Below are 22,057 nucleotides of genomic sequence, written 5' to 3' on the forward strand. Positions count from 1 at the left end.
TAATCAGTAAGTAATAGCAAATAAGGGCTTTAAATTAACTTATTTATTTATGGTCATAAACCAAAATTCTATATACTTCTGTGCAAGAAGAGAATATATGATGAAACTAAAATATTAAGAGGTAAAATATGTGGGCTATTTACCTTATAATATAGAAAATATATTTGTGCACATTCCATCTGATCAAGAACCAGGAGGAGCTTAAATGTCTGAGATGGGTAATTCTTCTATATATTTGTGTGTGTGTGTGCATGTGTGTGCATGTAGATCTTTTAAAAAGTCATTATATGGAAATAACTTATGGCCACAGTAACCTAGATAACAGCTCACACTTTTGCCAAAAATGCTGAGCTTTGTAAACTTCAGCAAGGAGTGACTGTGATTTTCAATCTCCTGGACCAAAAGCAGTGGTGGGATTCAAGTAATTTAACAACCAGTTCTCTGCCCTAATGATTTCTTCCAACAATCAGTTTGCCAAACTGCTCAGAAAGTTAACAACCGGTTCTCCCGGAGTGGTGCGAACTGGCTGAATCCCACCACTGACCAAAAGGCCTTCAGGTTCCTTGGGTCAACAAAAATATTTGAGTGATTTTTGCTGTGTGGTTACACTAGAGTTCCTTCTAAAATCAGGTATTTTACTTATGAACGAAACAATATGAGATTTCTAATCTCAAAATCTCTACCATGAAGAAAAAGATTTATTTCCAAATTGGTAGCCCATTTTAAAAGTATATGTTAAGTGTTTGTCATTTACTGCTATTGATTTTAGCTTTGCAAAGATGTAATAGAAACCATTCAAGTATGATTGGACACTTAACAAAGCAACCCTTCACTTTTCGATTCAAACTGTGCAACATACTACCACTCCCCTCTCCAAAAAAAGAACCCATCAAGCAAGCAATAGTTTCAATATATTAGTCTCATATGCTTGCCCAGTTGTATCATTTTATTTCTAACTAGGCAATCTATGCCCTATTAGGTCATCGTTTCAGATATTATTTTTTTTTACCTAAACAGAGAAATAAAATGACCATGGGTGGGCAAAAGATCAGGAGGTTCAAAAGTGCCTTCTGACTTCCTGATGGCTTCTCTACTGAGTTTCCTTGTGAAAATCTGGCAGGGAGCATTAGAAATCTCCTTCCCTTCCTTTCCTTTCCCAGCAGGCAGTTAAGTGGCTGCTACTGGGTGAGGGGAGCGGAGGGAGCAATGATTGCTCTGACTAGGAAACTGTCATGGAACATATGTGACTGCAGGAGCAGCAGGAGCATCAAAACAGCCATAACTTTTCCAAATTTCATTCTATGAGGAAAGATGGGCCATAGATTTTGGATCTTCTGTAAGATAGTCCATTTGAAGTGTCTTGGTTCAAAAATTGTCCTATGATGCACAGTGTTTCACTCAGTTAAAGGTTATGATCATGAGAGTTTTAATAGTATATAGATGAATGTAAAATAAGGAATAAACATTTAACAACATTGTCTTTATTTTTTTAATCATTTGACAATCTTAATCATTTGACAATTGAAAGATTGTAATTTCTGTTTGGAGATCACAATTTACTGATTTTTCATTCGCCACTTGACATGTCCGAAAAGAAATCATATTAAATCAGCAGACAATTCTTGAGACATGGAAGTTTTCTGTATAATTATTATCGATTTCTTTCCAGGAATTCTTCCCATGTTGAAACAACTTTATCAGTTATGTCTGGCATTTTAACACATTCTAAAGGGGGGACAACATGACAATAGCAAGATTATAATGATGAATGTTTGTACATGAAATGAAATCTTACTGGACTACCTCCTGTGCAGTCAAATCCTGGGAACAAAATGAAATTCTGCAGGAATATACCATGACTGATGACTTTGTTACCTTGTTCTGAGTTATATCTGTCTGACTCTTTTTTTTTTTTTTAGACAAGTCATGCTACTGTCAGGCTTGATGTTCCTTAAAGTTTCATTTTATTAGAGATGTCATATTGACACATCTGGGAAAACCCAAATTTGAAAACTTCCAGGTTTTCCCCACCCAAAGGAAAGTTCAAGTCCCTGCCCAGTGCCCACAAGTCACTGTCCAAGTCACATGGCCCAATCAAATCACTGTCCCAACTGGAGTTGCCTCCCAGTTCCAGCCCTCCAGGTGCAGGGCAAGATGTCCTTGGCTGTCTGAGAAAGGAATGTTATTATGACTATATATCACCCATGCTCCATACAATCCCCACTCCCAGTTTCCCACAGTAGCAAATGTGGCAGGCCTGAAGGCCCAATGCAAAAGATGGCTTCCAGGCCTGACAGCAACAGTAAATTAGCTATCCCAGCTATGGGAATTATCAAATAACAAAGTGATGTTGAATGGAGTGCTAAGAATGATCTGTGGCTGATTTTTTATGCTCTTATTAGGCATTTGGATGATAGAGTTGAGGCCATGCTTATAAAATTGCTAGATTATATATTTCGATGGAATAACTTATTTTGTTGATCACAGAAAGCAGGCCAAGACCTAGCTTGGTATTTCTACTGATGGAGTAAATATCCAAAATATAACCAAATAATAATCATAAGATAAAATTTAATAGAGTTAAATGTAAAGTTTTTGGACTTTATTGTACAAAAGTATTATTTGGACAATAATACTTGTGATGATAGCTTTGGGGCAGTAATTGGTTACAAGCTAGATATGAATCAGTCATTAAAGAGTTGCCAAAAGACAAACATAGTTTTGGGTTTTATTAGTAGGTGTATCATATCTAAAGCATAACAATTAGTCTTTCCTCTACATTTTGTATTACTCAAAATTCATCTCCAGTATTGTGTTTATTAGTGGATGTTCTATTTTAGAAAAGTATGTAGACAAACCAAAGTGAATTCTGTCAGTCCTTCAGAGTAGTCCAGACTAGAAAACCAAAGTTATAATTGTTAATGAATTAAAGTTATTGTAAAGTTACAATAACGGAATCTTGCAGATCTGAATGTGTCTCTCCCCTTCCCACCTTTATGTTCAATCAACCAGAATAGAGCTGAAAGGGATCTTGAAGGTCTTCTAGCTCAAGCAGGAGACCTTTTATCATTTCAGACAAATGACTGTCCAGTCCCTTCTTAAAAGCCTCCAGTGATGAAGCAGCCATACCTGCTAAAATCAAGCATTTCCACTAGTTAATTGTCCTTACTGTTAGGAAGTATCTCAATTCCAGGTTACTTCTCTCCTTGATTAGTTTCCATCAATTGTTTCTTGTCTTGCCTTCTGGTGCTTTTGAAAACAAGTTGATCCACTCTTCTTTGTAGCAGCCCTTCAAATGCTGAAATATTGCTATCATGTCACCCCTAGTCCTTCTTTTCTCTAGATTAGTCATACCCAGTTGCTGCAACTGTTCTTCAAATGTTCATTTTCTTAGTTCAAGAGAACTAAGTTAGGATCAAGCCTGAGACAACTTCTCCAATTATACTTCTGATTTGGACTTAGTCTCAGAGCCCATTCCAGGTTCATAGAGAACAACAAGGGTTATTAGAAAATATTTACAGACCCCACCCCCCATCTCACATTCTGGACAAAAAATCTTTCAACCTCTTTCCTCAAGACACCGTTATAGGGCATTGCATGCCTAAACAACTAGACACAAAGATAGTTTCTTTCCCAATGCCATTACTTTGCTAAACACCTAACTCCCATAGCACTGTTTTATGGATAAAGATATTAATCCATATAGTAGGCTGTATTGTGTTATTATCCTTGCCATCTTCTCATCTTTCTCAGCTCTCATCTTTCCTACTACTTTCTCCTATTGGTATGATTACCAAATTTTCTTTGTATCTTGTGATTTATGATTCTATCTTGTGATTTATGATTGTATCTTACGATTTATGATCTATGACTTATTACTTTGTTTTTTGTATGTACACTGAGAGTTTATGCACCAGAGACAAATTGCTTGTATGTCCTTTATTCACTTGGTGAATAAAGAATTCTATTCTATTCCATTCTATTAAAAGACTGCAAACTAAATTATGAGAATAAATTGAGGGAACTTACAGCAGTGCTCACAGGAAGTCATTGCTTTCATCAGACTGATGAATACAATGTTGTACCATCCTGCTGTGAGTTCCACTACAATGTTGGAACGCTGCTGATATCCATCATCCACATTTACCCACCCATCCCGTCCTATCCCTATGATCCTGAGTGTGTCACATCTTATAAAAACACAACAAATTTTTTCAGATGCTATATTGCCTTGGCTTATTCGTTATTAAGCCAGAATACATGACATATGTCCCAGTTTTAAGTTATCAAAAGGTTATCAACATAGTCCTAGGGAAAATGCATTTCAAACAATAACCATAATTTGATGCTGCAGCCAATTATCTAGGGAAAGAGAGTGGGCTTCCTATTTCAAGGAATCTGAGCTTCTGCCATAGGAAGAGGATTGAAAACAATTTTGTCTGCATGCTGCATTCCAACTAAGGAAGTTCTACAACTTTCTGAAGTTAGGAATAATTAATATCTTCTATTTTTAATTTCTAAAATGAGTTGTAAAAATGAAAAGGGAACAAGTATGGCTTCTCTACATCCCAGAGACCTCCCAATCCATGCAAACGGGTTCAAAGGCTAGTTCTGATAAACATGACAGAAGTAAGTTCAAATAAATAATGCTAAAATAGCATTATACAAAATGAAGGTATCCCAAAAATCAAACTCTCATGCTGAGGCTGAAAATAAGTTATGTAAGCAAATTTTTCTTTTTTAAATTGCTTATAATTGGATGAGTAGGAGAAAAAAGACGGGGGAGTCCATCTGTATTTATTTCTTCATAAAATATCTGAAGAATAGAAGTTAAAGAAAGAACCCTATATATTCCTCCTGTCTATCATTACGGTTTGTTATTTCAGCAAGCACCTTGCATTTTACTTTAATGCTCTCGGTTTCTTTTCCCCCCCTTTTATTTCATAAATGCTTTGAAAACAATGTCTTGTCAGATTGGGCTTCTTTGGATAGATGGACTAAATGTCCACATTTGATGCATCCACTTTTCTGGTTCAAAATGTTATTTTATTTTTGGAGAGAGATTTTTTTTAAAATTTATTTATAGGCGGAACAGGTAATATATTTTATTTGTACATATGTTGATAGAAGATAATATTTATATCTCGGGGTGGAAATGAAAGGTCCTTAGTGGTTTCGGTCCTTAGTGGTTTTGGAATGTCTGCTTTCTTGCAGACATTCCATTGCCCAACTAAGTAACATCATCAGTGCTAGTAGGGAGTAGGGTTTGCTCTCATTTTATATTCTAATGGCTTGCCCTGTCAGTATTGTTGGGTGTAATCTTATGGTTATTTGTTTGGGCTGTTTGTTGTTAGATTGTTTAGCAGTTCCTTGACTGGGGCATTGTTTGCTTCTTGATTGTTAGCCTAATTAGTTATCAACACGGACAAGGCAAGCTATTAAAATATAAAATGAGAGAAAACTCTATTCCTTACTAGCATTGATGATGTTACCTAGTTGGGTAATGGAATGTCTGCAAGAAAACAACCAAGCTCAGAGGCCACTAAGGACCTTCATTGTACATACAATATATGATTGCCAGGATGGATCATGAGTTTTACAATAGAAGGCAAACTGAAACTGCCTGATGACCTGAAGGGGAAAGAGACAAATAACAAAAACTATATATTGATGATTTTGAATATAATTTGAAATACCCTGATGAACAGAATTTGAAATAATAGAATAGAATACCCTGGTGTGAAAATTAATATATGATCATAATAAAGAATATTATTTATGTTAAAAAGTGCTATTATCAACAGAAATAGATGGCCTTGGAGTTCCTTTGAAATGTAGAACTTAAATGTCCCAAATCAGCCCATAGTAATGTTACACCATGTTCTTATCAGATGCTACCTTCTGGTTGTAAAGTTCACTCAGAGACATTTTATTTGATTAATTCTAATTTGGATGAAGTCAGGAAACTACTTCTTCAAATCCAGCAGTTTGGATTTGGCAAATACGTTGGCAAGCCTATATTTCAAATTCTATTTTAATTCAGCCTTCCCACCATCAGTAAGATGAAACCCGATAAAGAGAAAAGTAAAGTTATCCCAACAATGTTTCTAGAAAGAAGGGAATTAAAGAAATTATCTCCCAAAGTCACAGTTTCATTGATGCACAATTGTGTTACTAACAATAAGTTGTTATTTATAATCAGCACAATTAGCTTTAATCAGAGCAGAAGCCAGGCATCTGAGGAAGTGAGATCAGCCTAATGAGTAGCTGTTCCACTTCAGTTCACTTCACTGGATCTGAGTGAAGCTCTAGTCTTTGCTTGATTATGACTCTGCTTGACATTAACACTTTGCAAAAGCCATTCTCTTTTTCATAGCCCACAGCAAGACTCCATGTAAGAATCAAATTAATCAATCAATCTGAATTCAGTACATAAGAGTGAACCACACAGAAGCAATCTGGACTGTACAAATAACCAAAATATGGGCCTAGGCAACCTGGGTCCAGCACTTAAAGATGTTAACCAAATAGCCTGAGGCAGCCAAACCCATTGATTTCAACAGGAGAGGATAACTCATATACCCACTTGATCAATGCCACTACCTGTGATGTATCCATGTTTAAGTGTTGCCATGATTTTATATCCTGATCCAGTTATCAACATTAAGGGAAAGTCAGCTGGTTTGATTTTTCAGGTATGTTCCATTTAAAAGATATAAAACTAAAAAGCATATATATATATATATATATATATATATATATATATATATATATATATATATATATATATATGCTTTTTAGTTTTATATCTTTATATATATATATATAGGTCTTTGGTTATTCGGGTCTTCTCCCACGTAAAATTGGAAGTGTCTTGGCGACGTTTCGACGAAGTCTCATTCGTCATCTTCAGGCTGGTGTTCTCGGCTTTGTGCTTCCAGGAGCATTTGCAACTCATTTACAAATGAGACTTCGTCAAAACGTCGCCAAGACACTTCCAATTTTACGTGGGAGAAGACCCGAATAACCAAAGACCTACATACAAACACCCGCGAAAACCTGAGAAAACAAATATATATATATAGCTATCTGAGTCTCCCAGAGAGCAACACAGAGTTGCAGTTTGTCAACAGAAAAAAAGCCCTGAAGCTTGTGAATGAGATTTCACACAACCAGAGCTGCAAAACAACTTAGTTTACGTAGGTAAAACCTGGCTAGAAAGAATATGCACATAAAAGCCTACGAAAAAGAAAAAGACACATTGTACCTTTACAGGGGGAATATCTGAGAAGTGGGTGTGGCTCACTGACGAAGCCTTATAAGGCAGAAATAGCTATCTGAGTCTCCCAGAGAGCAACACAGAGTTGCAGTTTGTCAACAGAAAAAAAGCCCTGAAGCTTGTGAATGAGATTTCACACAACCAGAGCTGCAAAACAACTTAGTTTACATAGGTAAAACCTGGCTAGAAAGAATATGCACATAAAAGCCTACGAAAAAGAAAAAGACACATTGTACCTTTACAGGGGGAATATCTGAGAAGTGGGTGTGGCTCACTGACGAAGCCTTATAAGGCAGAAATAGCTATCTGAGTCTCCCAGAGAGCAACACAGAGTTGCAGTTTGTCAACAGAAAAAAAGCCCTGAAGCTTGTGAATGAGATTTCACACAACCAGAGCTGCAAAACAACTTAGTTTACGTAGGTAAAACCTGGCTAGAAAGAATATGCACATAAAAGCCTACGAAAAAGAAAAAGACACATTGTACCTTTACAGGGGGAATATCTGAGAAGTGGGTGTGGCTCACTGACGAAGCCTTATAAGGCAGAAATAGCTATCTGAGTCTCCCAGAGAGCAACACAGAGTTGCAGTTTGTCAACAGAAAAAAAGCCCTGAAGCTTGTGAATGAGATTTCACACAACCAGAGCTGCAAAACAACTTAGTTTACATAGGTAAAACCTGGCTAGAAAGAATATGCACATAAAAGCCTACGAAAAAGAAAAAGACACATTGTACCTTTACAGGGGGAATATCTGAGAAGTGGGTGTGGCTCACTGACGAAGCCTTATAAGGCAGAAATAGCTATCTGAGTCTCCCAGAGAGCAACACAGAGTTGCAGTTTGCCAACAGAAAAAAAGCCCTGAAGCTTGTGAATGAGATTTCACACAACCAGAGCTGCAAAACAACTTAGTTTACGTAGGTAAAACCTGGCTAGAAAGAATATGCATATATATATATATATATATATATATATATATATATATATATATATATATATATATATATATATATATATATATATATATATATATATATATATACACATACATACATACACACACATACATACATACATACATACATACATACATACATACATACATACATATTCAAATGTTAAGTAAGATTCACAATTGTAGTCCTGTTCTGCAAATAAAGCAAAACAAATAGTTAGTCCAAAAAGGCACATTAAAAGTATGATTTTAGAGTTACCACGTTTTGCGGGTTTTATTTAAACACACAGACACACAGGGATGCATAAAATTTCATTTTAATTTCCTTCCTTAATTATTTTACTCACGTAAAGAATGAAAGTTAAACACTAATATCCAAACATTTAGGTTTTGGTAAGAAAGAATACTTCCATAATAACATGGATGCCTTTCAAATAGAGCTGATGTGCTTATGTATTCCACCAGCTTCATAATTTGGCATTAATAAGTACAGTGCTAATTATTTAAGGAGTTTCTAAGGTAGGCCAAGGGAATCCATTTTTTTCAAAAATTCATCATGATTGGAATTCTCAGGAATAGAATTTCATAATATGGGTTTTGACACCATTAAATAAATATTTTTAAAAAATAATATTAATAATACTACAGAACTTAAAATATAAAATATATGTTTTAATGCTTAATGCTCTATTTCCATTAGACTCCTGCAAACAGTATGATACCTTTTTTAATTTAAAAGTTGTAAGTGTTTCTTCTTCTGAGACATGTCCCAGGGAAAAATATTAACATGAGCAAATGGAATGAGCTTCTGTGCAAGTAGAAATGAAGAAGATCAGGTGTGTGGTGTTCTCTAAGGTTGAACGTTTCCAGAAGCTTTTTCTCATTTTGTTGTCAGTACCAACCCCATAATAATAAGCAGTTTTACAAATTGACAGATTTATCATTCTGACATGCAATTTTCTGTGTACCTTTTTCAAAGCCCTGGTTAAGCGATGAAGATATTTCTATTTGTATCTGAATTGATTATGAAGCTGCACAGATATTTGCTTGGTATTCAGATTATTTTCCCTAACCCCAACCATCATCTCTAGCTTTTCCTTATGGAAATATCATTAAATTAAAACCTGAAACAAATATGTTATTCTTTGGGACTAAATTCATTGGAAATATTACAGGCCAACTTTAATAGAAAAAAGAAGGTGTATCGACAGTATAGGAAAACATTTTTATTTTAATCTGGCCAAGATTCAATTTTGTTCAATATTTCTTCTTACTTATTTGTAGTATATTTGGTTGCATTTCATTTTTTAAATTCTATTTTCTAAATCTGAGGGCTCTGAATATTGGCAAACCAATATGATATAGAACAATGACCAAAAACTAAAGAAACATAAATTAAATACTCTACAGGAGGCACAGTATTTTATAAATCAATAATTTAAGCTACAGAGTTGTGTAAATCAGGATGTTCTACTATGGGACACTCTTAATCTAACAACAATGCTAAATTAAAATATTAATCTATCCCTGTTTCAATTGCTTTGGTGTACTTCTCAGATTTGGCTAAACATTCAAACACATGAAAAAGATTGTGGGGTATTTCCCCTGGGAACAACATCCAGATGGTAAAGAACTCTTTAGAAGGGAAACACTTTCATGCATCATCTATTAATATGGTAGTAGAAATTACCTTCAATGGACAACCACAATGGGAAACAAGTCTCATATGGTTTGGAAGGGTGAAAAGCTACTGCTCTTTCAGCGTTATGCATCAATATCAATCCTTTCAATCTAGATCAAGAACGCCAATTAAGTTGGGTGACTTTTAATAACCATAACCAAATAGATTCCTCTACTACAGGGGTGCTATTCAGCAGGTTCTGACAGGTTCTGGAGAACCGGTACCAGAAATTTTGAGTAGTTCAGAGAACTGGCAAATACCACCTGTGACTGGCCCGAGAGTGGGATGGGAATGGAGATTTTGCAGTATCCTTCCCCTACAGTGGGGAGGGAATGGGGATTTTGCAGTATCCTTCCCCTGGAGTGGGGTAGGAATGGAGATTTTGCAGTATCCTTCCCCTGCCATGCCCACCAAGCCGCACCCTGCCAAGCCACACCACACCCACCAAGCCACACCCACAGAATCGGTAGTAAAAAAAAATTGAATCCCACCACTGCTCTACTGGCTTAGGGGATTTGGAGTGTGTGTGGGGGCTAATATAATAAATAGTTTTCCTTCTTTCCTCATGGCCAATTCCAGTGAGTGGTGTGTGTGTGTGTGTGTGTGTGTGTGTGTGTGTGTGTTTATCTATTTGTGTATGTGTTGTGGTGTATGTGTGCGTGCACACATGCACATATATACACACACCCACATTCTTGAAGTCTAAATCCACATCAGGATCTCAATGTCTAGATCTGCCCACAAAACATGCCAGAGAATGGATTAAATACTAAGTCCATTTATTGTGAAAAATAACAGTCTTACATTGACTTATGAGAAGATTAATTTAAATTAACTAGCCTTTTGATATGAAAGTATTTAGATTTATAAAGAACTGACATGCTGACAGGGAATTCAACCTAGAGTGGCAAAAGCTTCCTTGAGACAAGAAGAAAAGCCCAATTTACTGCTTTCTCTGATATCTTAAATGTATACTGCTCAAAAAAATAAAGGGAACACAAGCAGAAGACATCCGAGATCTGAATGAATGAAATAGCCTTATTAAATACTTTGTTCTTTACATACAGTAGTTTATACACTGCTCAAACAACTCAAAGGGAACACAAAACTATTGTATGTAATGAACAAAGTATTTAATAAGGTTATTTCATTCATTCAGATCTCGGATGTCTTCTGCTTGTGTTCCCTTTATTTTTTTGAGCACTGTATTTTATCTTCAGCAAGCTCTCATAGAATTTTAATAAGACTTTAATCTTTTTTGTAAATTCTAAAGCTGATGGACAGTGTCTAACCCAAAGTCATTCAGCTGGCTTTATGCCTAAAGTGGGGCTAAACTTCATGGTTTCTAGCCTGGTGCCTTTTCCACTATACAAAATTGTGTACCCATTTTAAAATTGGTTTCCAGTTAACCACAGAGTTAAGAAATGTCCGGTATATTAGGAGCAGAATAAGAAATCACAGGATACTCTAACAGTATGATCAGAATAGTCCTTGCTATAAAACAGAGATTAAACTGAGCTCTAAAAGATGATACCCTCTGAGATCTGCCATCACCCCCTTATTCAGCAACTTTGCCAATCACATCAAATAAAAATCTACTGCCAAAAATTTCAACAAACTTGGATGGAATTCTAAGGGAATAATGTTGCTGTGGCTCTTGGGCATCTAATAAGAAACATATTCAGATTCTAGTTTTAAGCAAACAAAAGCAATTTTAATACATGCAGTAGTACTGTAGAAATATAGTGTCATATAAATACAAGAGTCACTATAAATAAGAGTAGGCAGTTCAGTGGAATGAATCTCTTTGTGTCCTGCAGAAAGGCTTTCTCAGTGACAGAAGACTGCCTTTCTCCTACGCAATAGAGTAAGTAGATTGTGTAATTAAGCAAATCAATTTTTTCCCTATACCTTGCAAAATACTTTCTGTTCCTGCAATCTCTGTAAAACTCTTTTGAAATAATCTAGATGTTTGATCCTTTTTTAAAAAAGTCAGATTTCCATCTTCTTCTTCCTCCTCCTCTTCCTCCTCCTCCTCTCAATTATTCAAACCTTCCTCCTCCCCCATCCAATTCATTGGGCGATTTCCTAGCTATTGAAATTTTTGTTCCTGCATAGGCTGAGTATGTTAATCAATCCCCTGGATCTTCCCTTGTTAGTTGCAGCAAGTGGAAACCCAGCTGGGCAAAGTGCTCTAGCAAGAAAAAAAGTCTCATTTTTACCTCTTTCCTTTTTACCTCTTCCTTATTCATTAATATTATTCCCTCTTCTTTAAAATAATTTTTTACCTCTTGGTCCATTTATCTCCTTAGGCAATTTTTTTCTAAGCTTATCCTTTCTTTTCTCCCACTTTATAAATTGTACCTCCAGACTAAATATATGTGAATCTCTCTGCTTGTCTGGGTTCCATAGCTGAGTAAAGGTAAAAGTAAAGGTTCCCCTCACACATATATGCTAGTCATTCCTGACTCTAGGGGGCAGTGCTCCGTTTCAAAGCTGAAGAGCCAGCGCTGTCTGAAGATGTCTCCATGGTCATGTGGCCAGCATGACTAAATGCCAAAGACGCCCAGAATGCTGTTACCTTCCCACCAAAGGTGGTCCCTATTTTTCTACTTGCATTTTTACGTGCTTTCGAACTGCTAGGTGGGCAGAAGCTGGGACAAGTAATGGGAGCTCACCCCATTACACAGCACTAGGGATTCAAACTGTTGAACTGCTAATCTTTCAATCAACAAGCTCAGCATCTTAGCCACTGAGCCACCACGTTCCTTAGCTGAGTATCTGTCCCTAATTCATTTCTTATTTCTACCTCATGAGCATTCACAAAAGGGGGAAGGGCTCAATTGTGCAGTTGCACTTTCCAACTTGACTTTTTTGACATATGCTCTGTAGTGGGAACTCTTGCTCTCTGTTCTCTCCTCACTAAATGTTACCCTGTGTGCAGCCTGACATGCAGCTAAAATCACCTATCCTCCAATAAAACAGTCTCATTAGTGATGCTGTGTGTATGAGATGTGGATTTTTGTCCTCAGATGAACATGTGTCACAGATTAAGCTGGATTCTTCCTGGTGCTTCTGTTTCCTCAGACTGCTCAAGAAAATTGAGTCTGGCTTCCCAGGATGCACTTGTTTTTGGAATCAGGGATGATGGAAAGATGGATGTCTTAAAGGGCTGGATCAATTTCCAAACAATAAATATTGGTATTTGGCCCCAGCCACTAGATGAGACCAGAGAAAAACAACAGTATATACACAAATTATATGATAGGGCAGGGCTGGGCAACTATGGCCCCTTTATGACCTATGGACTTCAACTCCCAGAATTCCTGAGCCAGCATGCTGGCTCAGGAATTCTGGGAATTGAAGTCCACAGTTCATAAAAGAGCCATAATTGCCCAGCCCTGTGCTAGGGCATGACAGTCTCTTTGGACCTCTTATCTCTTTAATACAGGGCTGTCAAACTAGTGGCCCGTGGGCCGGATGTGTCACACGCTGGCCATGCCAACACCTGGTTTAGCGAAGCGGGAAAAAGTTGCAATACGTCACTTGATGCCACCGTGACAACGTGAGTTTGACACCCCTACTTTAACAGGTTACAAGTTTTGATTTCCCTGCTGACTCATTTTTATCTTTCTTCCCACTATTTGGGCCTTAGCATTTGGATAAACTTTAATGGTAGTCTAACATAACTAGCAGCCAAAATAATCCAGCTCCATTTTCCCTGTGTACCTTACAATTTAACTTAATAACTTCAACTTTTCCTGCCTTGCACCCAGTCCCCCTTTTTTTTCTAAACAGAGGAACTTCATCAACAATTCTTTTGTTTTACATTTTATTAGCAATAATGCAAAAATATATGAAGCTTAATATAAGAAAACATATCAGAATACTATGATAGATGTACTTGAAAATGGGCTAGCAGAGGAGGAGGCTATAAATTCTAGATTTAATTTTTAAAAAATTAGATTACAGAATGTCATACACATTTTTAATAAGCACAGCTAATGAATATTATTTAATAATTAATAATGGGATGCGGTGGCTCAGTGGCTAAGATGTTGAGCTTGTCGATTGAAAGGTCGGCAGTTCAGCGGTTCAAATCCCTAGCGCTGCTTAATAGAGTGAGCTCCCATTACTTGTCCCAGCTTTTGCCAACCTAGCAGTTCGAAAGCACATAAAAAAATGCAAGTAGAAAAATAGGGACCACCTTTGGTGGGAACGTAACAGCGTTTTGTGTGCCGTTAGCATTTAGTCATGCCGGCCACATGACCATGGAGACGTCTTCGGACAGTGCTGGCTCTTTGGATTTGAAACGGAGATGAGCACCACCCCCTAGAGTTGGGAACAACTAGCACATATGTGCGAGGGGAATCTTTACCTTTACCTTTAATGAATACAGCTGAAAGTAGAAACAGCCGTATTGTGGGCTTACCTTCCTGGTTTAAATATTTGAAGCTTCTTGAACTATCAGAGAAAATTTAAAGATGACATACACAATAACTTAGCTGGATGCATACCATACTGCTGTGGATTTATACTGAACCCAAGAAAGCAGTGATTGATCTAGCTTTTAGGCAGCTTTCAGAAAAAGATTTGTTTTATTCCCTAATCAGTGCTGTTTACCTTGTCCAAAATCCTATAGGATAAGATGAGCTATGGTCTCTCCTCTACTATTTGTTACATCCCAGACTTATTGCTGAAAGCTTGATACAGTCCATATGGATTTCTTTCCTTCCTCTGTTATTTTTGAGGTAAATTTATGTCATTAATCAAGCTGAAAAACTAACTTTAATGAGCAACTTTAGGTGTTTTGTCTAATGTATCAAATAATATAGGCAGGTTTTAGTGGCAAAAACAAACTTGACAGAAAATATGCCAGTGTTTCTTCACCTATTGAGGGCACCAGAGCTAGGAAGAAACATAAAGTAAAATGTGTCAAAGTTATTTGTTCATTGAACATTTCCCTATGGATATATAGACAGTCACAGAATGTTATTAAAAAGAAATGGCAGAATGGTGTCCTGATAAACCCAATTCGGAAAATGTAATCTATCTAAAGAATAAATAAATGGACAAAACAATTTAAAAGAATATTTTACAGTGTCATGATCCATCGAACATAAGGTATGAATGATTAAATAAAACATCCAATTAAAAAAAATATATAAAAGAATTTATAAAGAAATATTTCAGCTTTCTGGAGAAAAAAAAAACTATGCTGACGTCAGTCTGACCTAAGCATAAGTACCTAAAATTATCTGCCACAATGTCCTTCCTGTCAATGACTGCTTTCAGTTTCAACCACAACAATATACAAGTAAAGAATAGATACAAACTCAAGGTAAACCACTCCAGAAAATATGACTTCAGTAACAGAATGGTCAAGGCATGGAATGCACTACCTGACTCTGTAGTTCCTTCCCCAACCCCCACAACCCCAAACTTCAACCTTAAACTGTCTACTGTTGACTTCATCTCATTCCTAAGAGGTCTGTAAGGGGCATGCATAAGTGCACCAGCATGCCTACCGTCCCTGTCCTAATATTCCTTTTTACTTACTTTTTTCATGTATTCAAATTATGTTTATACTTTTACCTGTTATCTTACATATGCTTGACAAATAAACTTATGATTATGACTATGAAAAATCATTCCCTTATGTTTGTGCCTTAAATAGATCTGGTAATCCATTATTTTTATAAACCTTGATGCAGAAATATATTAATTATTTGCTTAAATTAATACTTTGCTGTGATAACTTGCTTTTATTGTATTTTGATACTGCTTTAATGTCTCCTAACCAGTAATACATTTAAATTGAAAAACATAGAATGGCTTTCTGATTATAACTGGACAAAGGGATAATGTACATATCTCTAGTCTGTGAATTGCAGAAAACCTACTGTGTTGCCCTGATGGTCTCTTATGGCTCAGAAAAAAATGATGTAAAGTGCTATCATTCTTAACATGTTTTTGATGGGAACAGGTTAAAGAAAGTGACTGGTAGGTTCCCTGGCTTCAGTTTCCCTTCCTCTGTATATTACTGCTTGCAAGAAAAAGGCAACACTGATCAGACATCCAACTGAAGAAGATGGGGCAACGATCCTCATCTACTGGTTTCATTTTCCCAGCAATGACTGTCCAGAAGCATGTATCTCTGAATATGTCTTCATGATCAAAGAGATATGGCAAATCATGAAAATCACACATTATGTTTCAGTGAATCCTCAAATAAATGTATTTTAATGCAATGTTTGAGTTAAAACATTTTTGAGAGGAATGTTATTAGCTTTGTGAATTAAATGTCGATACTACTATGGCAGTGAATCTTGTGATTTTCCTTGAAAGAACCCTGTGGCAGATTTCATTTACATTTCTAGTTTCCATGCTTTTTTAAAAATAAAAATAAGTTGATTATCTTCCTACCTATCTTTTCTCCATATCAACCTCAAATAAAGTAAGAATTCAGGCAAAAAGTAATCACCATAATTCTAACATGCCTAGAATCAAGAATATTTACAGAGTTTCCAATCCGATCCCTTAACAATTAGAAGTGTACTTAGGCAACTATGAAAGAATCTAAGATATATCCACTTCCACCTTCCCTCGGTACAAAATGCTTTGCCTGAAAGCTTTTTTCTCAGTATCTAGTTTTGTGTCACTATATGTACTGGATGAGAATGAATTATTTATAAAGCAGGTATAGGAATAAATACGCAGGAGACTATCGGTTAAATTAAAATAATTTCAGTTAAAGTACCTACAATGGGGAAATAGGTAATGTTCTTTTTTTTTTAAAGAAAATCTCTGTGTGTTTCTGGATCAGAACTCCCTATAAGCAACACATTCACTTGCTGGAGATCCCAAGTAATGCTTATATTTACAAATGAAGCCTTTAGGTAATCTGCTTACAGATTATTAACCCCATATGTTATTGTTGTTTTTTCCCTCAGAAGAACATAAACACCTGGTATAAACAGTGATGAAAAAAATGGCAAAGCATGATTTGTTCTATCACAACACTTTCATAGCAGGTATCCTGATACTATGGCCATCTGCACAGCTCATGTAGTTAAGATTGTGATTCATGCGTATCTTCTTTCTCCCTTATGGTGATGTCAACAGATCAGATGTGAATTTGTTGATGTCTTCTCCCATTTGCTATTTTGCCATGAGGCCATTCCCTTACAGAACATAGACTGGTGTGAATACCAGTGAGCTAAATACCAGTAAGTTTCTAATGCATATTAGAAATGCATAGACAGGTACAGGTACAGGTACAGACAGGTACAGGTACAGGTACAGGTACAGATTCGAAAAATAGCCAGTTCAGTAGATGTGTTTATTTACTCAGGAATAAAGGCCCATGAATTTTTTTTTTCTTAAGGGTTTTAGAAGTGTCTTTTTTTAAAATCAAACCTATTGTACTCTTTCTACTACAGTTTTCAATCTTTTTCCATTTCAAAATGAAATGCAATTATTTAATAAAGAAAAAAGGAGTTTAAGAGTTTCATGCAGCTTAGAGTCTCAGGTTGTCATTCTCTTATGTTTAGGATGTTTTTCTTACATTCTTTGTTCAAGGTATAGATTTTAAAAGTAATTTTCCATGGTTGTTTACTTGGCTAAAATATGTTTGTGCATCATAATAGCAGTTAAGTTTTGGAAGATTTTAAAGGCATGCTCATGATGATTATTATTTTAAGTTATGCAAAATTATTTCCTAGAACATAAATGAAAACTTGGGCTTGCTATCAGTGAATAACAGCTACAACACAGAGATAGGCCAGGCATGCAAAAATACACCTTGTGACGACGTGTGCAGCAGTTCTTTCAGTAGAAATCAGGATAATGGAGAACCACAAAGCACAGCTTTTGTGGCTATTCAGCCTAATCAGCCTGCCCACAATTGTATCACAGGCCAAAAAGCTTTCCATTAGCAAAGCTTTTTCTCTAATTACCTAGCAACACTGTGGGTAGCATGTTGTACAGTTTAAAATCCTTCATAAGCAATTTATGATAGGGAAAAAAAATATCGTGCAATAATATTGGATTAATACTGAATATGCCATTTTGTGTATTATTTCCCCTGTCATTTCAGCAAAAGTATTTAGTTGTTGTTGTTTGAAAACAATGTGTACAATATTCTTTGCAATTCTTATTAGCTTACTGGCGCTGAATGCTTCCATTAAAAAAAGTACAAGATAGAGACAGAGAGCTTTGTGACAGGATAACATGCCAAAAATAAGGTTCCTTCTGTGAAAATAATATTGCCATTGCTGCATTAGTAGGTTGTGCCAAGAAGTTGTACTAAAATAAGTACTAAAGTACTAAAGTACTAAGTACTAAAAAAGAAAAAAACCTCCCAAAGAATTATTTTTCCTAAAACCGAATGGGCATTCAGTTTTAGAAAAAATAATTGAAATAATTTTGGGAGGTGTTTTATTATTATTATTTATCAGTCAGATCCTGTGTTTATAATTGAACTCATACATGTGTTATAGTTGCTATTTATTTAAAAAAAACCCAATAATAATAGAGTACTATGGAAATAGCATTAAAATGGTAAAATATGAATTTCCAATTATAGTATTGATCCTGCCCGTGGTTTTGTATATGTTGGTTATTGAAAACTGTGAAAGATACTATCCAGATGGGCGAGGATAGGATTGTACAAATTTTCAAAGTGGCCGCTCTTGTCAAATCAAGGTAGGCATCATGTCGGACTAGCTGGGTCTTGACGTTTCACAGAGACATGGAGCACATCCGTTCCATATGGTGAAATGCCTCATTAAGGTTTAGACAAGAATGAAGGTTGATTCACATTTTGTGGTGCATTAGAAAATTCAGAATACTTTCAGAATACTCTGAGTTGTAAAGGGGTCTAAGGGGGGGGAGATTTAGCATTGTATATTCTTGGTTGGATGCCTTTATTTCAAAGTTGGAGCTGCCCAAGTATTTGGATTGTTTATTGAATTAACGTTCACATCTGAAGAAGGAAGGAAGGGAGGGAGGGTTGGCACTATCAGATAAATTAAGTGAGCCTTAAAACTTTTATACATGATGATTTTATCAGATTTGTTACTATAGCCCTCACCCATTTATTGCATTATATTAAAAACAAACAAGAAGTAGTACGCTGCAAGCCATATCTCCTCATTATACCTTCAAGATGTAGATTTTTTTTCCCCCACCTGCATTTTTGTTATGGGTGTAACTGACATTCCATTGTTTGTTGGGGGGTATTTTCTTTCTTATAACTGTATTCCATGAACTCTACCTCCTCACTCATTTCACTCAGCTTGGGGAAAAACCTGTGAACTCTCCTTTGCTGCTTCACTATACTTACTTTGACAAGCTTTCCAAAATAATGCCATAGTGAACCAAAGACACTTTTTGTTTTTATATAGCACTGGGAAAACTGTGAGATTGCTGAAAGTCCACTCTGTTTTCCAAAGTCCATTATCTATATCTATAAATACACGCACACACATACACACACATGCTTAAAAGTAGCAGTTTAAAGATATAGGGTTTTTGTTTTTTCATGAAGTATTTTATGAGTGCTCTAGGTAAACACACCTTAAGCCCCAGTCTTTCAAACTATAAACCTCCCATGATTCACGTTTTCTAATGCCTAAGTAAATGGAACTGAGATGGTGTCAACCATAGACATTTATCAGATTTTTATGCTGCAGACAGACCTCCATCAAAATATATATATATATTTATTTATTTATTTATTATTTCTATTTCTATACCGCCCTTCTCCCGAAGGACTCAGGGCGGTGTACAGCCTATTTAAAAACACAAAAACAAAAACAACAGTTAAAATTTAAAATCATTAAATAATTAGGCTCCAATTAAAATCCCAGGAATTTAAAATTACCCCAATTTAAAACGTTATGTTAATAGCCCGGCCTGGCGGAACAACAGGGTCTTCAGAGCGCAGCGAAACACCCGGAGGTCGGAGATCTTACGTATTTCCGGGGGCAGTTCATTCCACAGGGCTGGGGCTCCCACAGAGAAGGCCCTCCCCCTGGGTGTCACCAGCCGACATAACTTGGCCGATGGCACCCTGAGGAGACCCTCTCTGTGGGAGCGGACTGGTCGGTGGGAGGCTATTGGTGGCAGAAGTCGGTCTCGAAGGTACCCGGGTCCTATGCCATGGAGCGCTTTAAAGGTGGTAACCAACACCTTGAATCGCACCCGGAAGACCACTGGGAGCCAATGCAGCTCGCGCAGGAGGGGTGTCACGTGGGCGCAACGAGTTGCACCCATAACCACCCGCGCGGCCGCATTCTGGACCAGTTGGAGCCTCCGAATGCTCTTCAAGGGGAGCCCCATGTAGAGAGCATTACAGTAGTCCAACCGGGAGGTGACAAGGGCATGAGTGACCATGCGCAAGGCGTCCCGATCCAGAAAGGGCTGCAACTGGCGAATCAGGCGAACCTGATAAAAGGCCCCCCTGGCCACGGCCGTCATGTGCTCTTCTAAAGACAGCCGTGCATCCAGGAGGACACCCAGATTGCGAGCCCTCTCTGTGGGGGGCAAAGATTCACCCCCAATAGTCAGCGATGGCACCTGCTGACTATATCGGGGCGCCGGAAGCCACAGCCACTCGGTCTTGGAGGGGTTGAGTCTGAGCCTGTTCCTCCCCATCCAGGCCCGCACGGCCTCCAGGCAGCGGGACATCACATCAAGGGCATCGTTGGGGTGGTCTGGAGTGGAGATGTACAGCTGCGTATCGTCAGCGTACAGATGACACTTCACCCCAAAACCACGGATGATCTCACCCAGCGGCTTCACATAAATGTTGAACAGGAGAGGCGAGAGGACCGACCCTTGCGGCACTCCCCATGCGAGATGCCTCGAGGTCAACCTCTGTCCCCCTGCCAACACAAACTGCGAGCGGTCGGAGAGGAAGGAGGAGAACCACCGCAAAATGGTGCCCCCTATTCCTAACCCCCCCAACCGCTGCAGCATGATACCATGGTCGATGGTATCAAAAGCCACTGAGAGGTCTAATAGGACTAGGACAGAGGAGCAACCCCTGTCCCGAGCCCTCCAGAGATCATCCACCAACGCGACCAATGCCGTTTCTGTGCTGTACCCCTGCCTGAAGCCCGACTGGTACGGGTCCAGATAGATAGCTTCATCCAGGTGCCGGGGAAGTTGTCGTGCCACCACGCTATCAACAACCTTCGCCACAAAACGAAGGTTGGAGACTGGACGATAGTTGGCTAATTCAGCCGGGTCCAGGGAAGGCTTCTTGAGGAGGGGCCTCACTACCACCTCTTTCAAGGCGGCAGGAAAGGCACCCTCACTCAAAGAAGCACTTATGATCCCCTGGAGCCAGCCTCGTGTAACCTCCCGGGAGGCCAGCACCAACCAGGAGGGACACGGGTCCAATAAACATATATATATATATTTGTTTTCTGAGGTTTTCGCGGGTGTTTGTATGTAGGTCTTTGGTTATTCGGGTTTTCTCCCGCGTATATAGGCAATGGCAAGCAGAGATAAACTCAGTGGTGTCACAGCAAAACATATTTAAGTATGGGGGATTCCCCCCCTTCCTCCTTTCCTCCTTTCCTCCCTCCCTCCCTCCCTCGCCCCCCTCTCTCTATATATATATATATATAAAAACACAAAATATTCTAAAGCTTAGGAAAATAAAAAAAAATAATTATTTTAACATTTTAAGTTCCGGAGCTCGCAGAATGTCTGCTTCTTTCTTTACACACACACACACACACACACACACACACACACACACACACACACACACACACACATATATAAATATATAATATATATATATAGAGAGAGCATATATATATATATATATATATATATATATATATATATATATATATATATATATATATATATATATATATATATATATATATATATATATTTGTTTTCTGAGGTTTTCGCGGGTGTTTGTATGTAGGTCTTTGGTTATTCGGGTTTTCTCCCACGTAAAATTAGAGGTTTCTTGGCAACGTTTCGACGAAGTCTCATTCGTCATCTTCAGGCTGGTGTTCTCGGCTTCGTGCTTCTAGGAGCAATGTGTGTGATCGCAGCTGTTTCTTCCTTTTAACTGCCAGTGGGGGTGTGAACTGTTCTGTTTAGGTGGGGGCTTGG

The sequence above is a fragment of the Pantherophis guttatus genome, chromosome 1 (genome assembly GCF_059756535.1).
Source record: "Pantherophis guttatus breed Tessera chromosome 1, ASM5975653v1, whole genome shotgun sequence".
NCBI classification, from domain to species: Eukaryota; Metazoa; Chordata; class Lepidosauria; order Squamata; family Colubridae; genus Pantherophis; species Pantherophis guttatus.